Below are 6092 nucleotides of genomic sequence, written 5' to 3'. Positions count from 1 at the left end.
TTGTTTCGAGTGAAATAAGTACCGGTTTCAAGGGGATAAATGAAGATAAATAAAAGAAAATAAAATAATAAATGATTAAACAAATGGTGTAGGGAGAGAGGATGTTTATGGGCTGGTAAGAGTAGGTTCTTGGGGGTACAGCAGCGAAAACCCCCAATACCCGGAATAGTAGGTTGGCTGGAGTAAAAGAGAGAACAGTAACTATAAGGAAGCAGGAATTTAATTTAATTTAGATTTACGGAGCAATCAGTCATCGTGTAATGCACCAGCTACAGCAGGTCGTACTCACTTCAATATCAGAATAGGCTATTTTATGATCTATAACAGAAAATATAATGCTTGGTTAGCAATTCTTGAACATGAATATTATATTAGTTATACAAACAAAGCTTGGAATTAAATTAATGGGCCCAGCTGACCAAAGAATATTTTCAACACATTGTATACATTTAATAAGAAAAATAAATAAATTTAAATAATAATAATAATAATAATAAAAACTTCAGTTCGGAATAATAACAGATTCAAACTTTGTCAAATTGTCCAATCTCCATTACCTTTGCTACCACCAGCGCTGGGGTTCACTCACCGCTCCTTTTAAATTCAACTTGAATTGGGCAGACGCCTGGTTCTCTACTCTTGCCTGTACGCCTTTAGAGTTTTCGTTCTCTCGGTACACGATAAATCCTCCTGCAAGCGAGTTTTCGTTTACTTTTCTTCACCAGCTATCCAAAGGCTCAACTTACTTCGCCAGCGTCAGAACCAACTCTGTTCGGTTCGCAACTTTTTTTTTTCCTCATCTGCTCCCACTGCCTTCTGTACTCCTGGATTTTCTCTCTTCTTTTGTTTCCGCTCACTTTTGGTCTTCTAATCCTTTCTTTTCCCAACTATTACTAAGCCTAATTTTTTTTTTTATTACACAAAATCAAATTCACTTCATTAAGAGGTGCATTACAAATGACTGACCCCCCCTCTCAACAAAAAAAAAAATATTATTTATTTATATATTTTGGTTTTGTCTGTATAAATAATCACTGCCTCTCTCTCTTCCACCAGACTGACTGACCTAGCTATTATTTTCTTTTTAACCCCTAACATTCTCCCTTCCTTCCTAGGAAAGAAAATAATAGCACAACGAGACGTAGCCTGATTAATAACTTTTATTAACTTTGAATGTAGCGGCAACCTGGGAGAGAAAAGTTAACGAAGGAAGGAATTAATGGGACTAGGACTCTTCTTGCACTGGTTGTTCTTTAAGGTCCTTTACGCTCCATACCCCCGCAAATACTCCTGTTGAGGGGTCTTCAAGTTCGTACGCTACAGAGGAAATCTTTTTTCTCACCTTCCGTTTGACAAACTTCGGTGCCAGCTTCCCCGAAAAGTAAGATGAAGCATCGGATTGTGGATGGGTTCTACACCATACTACCTGCCCCTCTAGATATTCCACAGGCCTTCTCCTTAAATTATAAGCGCGTTGCCCCTTTTCATAAGCGCGATCGAGACGGTCCTGGACTTCCTTGTAAAGGATTGGCATCGCCTTCAGCTTTTCCATATGTCGTTCGCGATTCAGACCTATTTCACCGCTGGTCTCATCCGGTGGGTCCCTCTCATACTCAAACGCGGTCCTGGGCAGTTCTCGGCCGTAGTTTAGGTATGCGGGAGTGTACCCGGTGGCGTCGTGTACTGCTGTCTTTATCGCGAATTCCAGTTTTGATAGCTCCTTATCCCAATGGCGATGGTTCTCCCGTATATAAGACGACATCATGGTTTTTATTACCCTATTAACTCTCTCCGTGGGATTCGCCTGAGGGTGATAAAGACTGGTGAACCACGTCTTTGTCCCATATTCTTGCATCTTTTCCTGTAACTGGCGACCTTTGAACTGTACGCCATTGTCACAGATGATTATCTGGGGAACACCAAACTTCAGGAAAACTTTTTCTTCCAACAAGTTTGCTATCTTATTGGATGTGGCGGTCCGCAACGGAAGCAATATGGAATACTTTGAAAAATAGTCGCATACCACTAGCAGCCATCTGTTTAATTTAGTGGACAAGGGAAGTGGGCCCATTAGATCGGCAGTAATTACCTGCCAGGGGCTTTCCGCAACTCTCTGCCCTCCCATCAACCCTGCTGGTCCCTGTTGAGAGGGTTTCATTGCGAGACAGGTCGGACACCTAGCAACGTACCTCGCTGTATCTGCAGCCATTCCTGGCCAATAATAACCTTCCTTCAGTCGCTGAAGAGTCTTGTAGGAACCTAAATGACCTGACATAGAACTATCATGGAAGTCGAATAACAGCTTCTTCCTTTCGCTTTTTGGCACCACTAACTTCCAAGGACGATCCTCCCCCAAGATTTTCCTTCGATCCACTATTCTCTTGTACAGTTTCGACCCTTCTACTTTCCATAGTGGGTACTCATCAGGTCGCGTACTGACTTTAGTGCACAAATCTCGGTACCAGGAGTCTGTATGGCCAGTGCAATCTATTGCCGTCACCTCGGCATCCTCCTCAACCCTTGAAAGTGCATCCGCGGCCGCGTTTAACTTCCCCGGTCGGTGACGGATTTGGAAGGTGTATTGCTGTAATTTCACAGCCCACCTGGCTAGCCTGCCTTGTGGATCTTTTAGATTATTAAGCCACTTAAGCGCCATGTGATCAGTGACTACCGTAAATTCCATCCCCTCTAAGTAGGGTCTGAATTTCTCTATTGCCCAGAGAACGGCCAGGCACTCTTGCTCGGTAGTCGAGAACTTTTTCTCAGAGGCGGTCAGTCCTCTGCTAGCGTAGGCTATCGCCTTTTCGCCCTCCGGATACTCTTGGCACAAAATAGCCCCTACGCCCGAAGAGGACGCGTCTGTTTGAAGGATAAAGGGTAGGCTAAAATCTGGACAGGTCAAGATCGGTGAAGAAATAAGTTTATCTTTTATGGCAATGAATGCTGTTTCCTGTTCTTCATTCCATTGCCACCTTTTCCCTTTCTTTAGCAAGGTGGTTAACGGTGATATTATGGTTGAAAAGTCTGGGACAAATCAACGATACCACGACGCTAGGCCTATAAAACGTCTATCCTGCCTGATAGACTTTGGGGCTGGAAAAGTCATAATGGATGAGACCTTCTCAGGGTCTACTTGTAACCCATCCTTATTCACAACGTAGCCCAGGTACCTCAATTGCGACCTACAAAAGCGACATTTGTCCCAATTTATAGTTAATTTTGATTCAGCCAGTCGCCGAAATACCTCTTCTAATATCTCTACATGTTTTCCGAATTCGTTCGTCACCACCACAATGTCGTCGAGGTATACGAAAACATGTGGTTCTAGGTCAGCCCCCAGAACATGATCAATAAGCCTTTGCCACGTGGCTGGGGCGTTATGAAGCCCAAATGGCATCCTCGTGAATTCAAAGAGCCCACGACCAGGTACCGTAAAGGCCGTCTTTTCTTGACTACTTTCCTCCATTTGGATCTGCCAATATGCCGACTTTATGTCTACGGAAGAGAGATAATGTCCATCTCGTAACCGGTCAAGAATCTGAGAAACGAAAGGAAGAGGATAGGCATCTCTCTTCGTAACCGCATTTACCTGCCGGTAATCCACACAAAACCGATAAGTTCCGTCTGATTTCTTTACCAGTACGACAGGTGATGACCATGGGCTTTTGGATGGGACTACTATACCTTGCTCAAGCATGTCATCCAGCTCTTTGTTCAATGATTCCTGAACATGTGGCGAAACCGGGTAGTAGCGCTGTTTGATCGGACGGTGGTCTGTCTCGATCATGTGCTTGACTCTGCTGGTGCACCCTAGTTTCTGAGGTCGGGTCCCCTTCCATTTAGAAATCAGTTCCTCTAAGATTGGCTTCTGCCACTCCTCTAAGGAGGACTGATCAATTAAAGCTGGGACCGCCTCTACCGCCATGACTGAATCATTGAAGGTCCACGTCCGATTCCCTATGTCGGGTACTAAACTCATGTTCGTCCAAAAATCTATACCGAGAATTAGTGGGTATTTCAGGTTTGGTACTACTAGGAAATCGACCATCCTAACTTTATCGCACAACTCTACTGGTAATGATACACATCCCAACGCAGGTAATTTGTACCCATCCGCTAAAGAAACAGTAATAGATTTAGTGACATCCAGTTGCATGTTCAGTTTAGCAAAGCGTGCCCATAAATTGGCATCCAACAACGATCTTGTTGCCCCAGAATCAAGAAGCCCCACAGATTCTATTCCCAGAATAGTGATCTTAATATATGGACGCCTGTCAGCGTTACTGCACTGGCACAAGGGCAGGGATGGCCGAATGTCGCTTCCTCTTATCGTTGCCAGCCATGCCTGCCATTCGGGATTGTCTCGACTGGACTGATGGGGCGAATACGAGCTGCGTCCTAAGCTCGTCCCCCACTGGAGTTTCCCTTCTTTTGTGGACACGTACATTCCTCCGTGGTTACTTCTTTTGTACCACAGCGTTCACAAAAGGGGTTTTTCGTCTGTTTACACCATCGGTGCGAATGACCTGGTTGGTCGCAATTCCAACAAGTACCCCTGATTTTCGGTCTCTCAGATCCCCCTTTCATGGGGCATTTATCTGACGAACTATCTCTACTGCACATTGATCCTGTTGGTGCTTCCGCAAGGTTCAATGCTGGCGCAACTCTTCGAGAAATAGGCGAATAAGCCAAATCAGGTTCTAAAACGGATCTTCTTGAGGGAGGTGGACGGTGAGTCTGAATCCGCCAACGCGTCGCTTCTATTCGTCGCCCTTTCTCAACAAGATCGTCCAACCGCGACACCTCGTGCAAGGAGAGGCGATCTAAATAGTATGGGTGGAGGTTACGCATAACGACCCGGAGCATCTCTGTCTCACTAGGCCTGGTAGGAAGACGATGAAAATAATTCCGCATGATCGCGATAAATATTCCCATTGGTTCATCATCTCCCTGTGTCCTGGCCCGTATCTCCTCCCATAAACGTTCAGTGTAATCTTGAGGCTCGAATTCAGCCTTCATTTCCTGAACTACCTGGTCCCAAGTCGTTGCCTCGCGCCTAATTGCCTTATACCAGATCAGTGCTCTGCCAGTAAATAAGTCATAAGCCGATGCAAAGAGGTCGTCATCATTAGTATTTCGGGCTACCTTCATTTCCTCTATAGCTTCAAGGAAAGCATGGACACTTAGCCCTTGACCATCCCCTGAGAATTTTACTCCCCATTCCTTCATTGGAATTTGTTTCCTTTTGGAAACCCCGGTTGCCGCTGGAGATTCCGTCTGATGCGTGTCACACGAAGGAAGCTGAATTTGGGAACGCTCATTGAATGTTTGCAAACAATTAACAGCCTCTTTCAAATACGCTAATCGTGTATTCTCATGCTGCTGGTCCCCCACAGGAGCGAGTGTCAATTTGGACAGCAGCTCCGCTATAGTCCCTTCTAATTGTCGCCCTATAATCCCCTCGCGACTTCCTGTAAACTGGGATACTTGCAAGTTTATGGCCGCCAATATAACACGTTCTTGGGCGAAAGGCTGGACTAAAAGCCCTTCCGACACCGGATACCCAATTAGCCCTTGAGCACCTTCCTGTTCGCAACGACACTCCTCTAAACAGGCCCAAAGGTATGCACATTCGTCAGCTAATTCGTCTCTTTCCTTCCATGACTCTTTATCAGTGTCCATAGGTCTTATCCGATTAATCCTACTGGTCACATGCTGGAGGCCGGTATCTATTCTTTTAATATCCCCTGGGGCTGGTAGGTCGCCTAAGGCAGCTATCCTTGCCTTCAGTGTCTGTACCTTCTCACGACAAACCCCCAACTCGCTAAGAGTAGACGTAAATTCGGTGGGAAATACCGCCTTTCCTTCTCTTTCTAATTTGAGAATAGGTCTCAGTTTCTTCCTCAGCTCCTCTACTGATCCCCCATCCGATAGGCGCCTGACCCTAGCTTCGTACTGAAGTTCGTCTTTGTTTAACCTACCTACATCCATGGTACACAGGATAACCAAAGAGAAAGGCAAGGGAACAAGGAAACGAGAAGGTAAAGAGAAACAAGGATCAATAGGGAACACTAAGAGTTAGTCCTCAACTC

General features: G+C 45.2%; 1 pseudogene; it reads left to right on the top strand.

The window, feature by feature from the left end:
- The first annotated feature begins 497 nt into the window (after positions 1-497).
- On the top strand, positions 498-1095 carry LOC141455247 (uncharacterized; annotated as a pseudogene).
- Positions 1096-6092: the final 4997 nt, after the last annotated feature.

This window comes from Rhodnius prolixus, unplaced genomic scaffold (genome assembly GCF_049639745.1).
Source record: "Rhodnius prolixus isolate KJV_2025 unplaced genomic scaffold, Rpr scaffold_39, whole genome shotgun sequence".
Classification (NCBI taxonomy): domain Eukaryota; kingdom Metazoa; phylum Arthropoda; class Insecta; order Hemiptera; family Reduviidae; genus Rhodnius; species Rhodnius prolixus.
The sequence above is the reverse complement of the archived record's forward strand: the minus strand, read 5'-3'. Positions and strand labels throughout refer to the sequence as shown.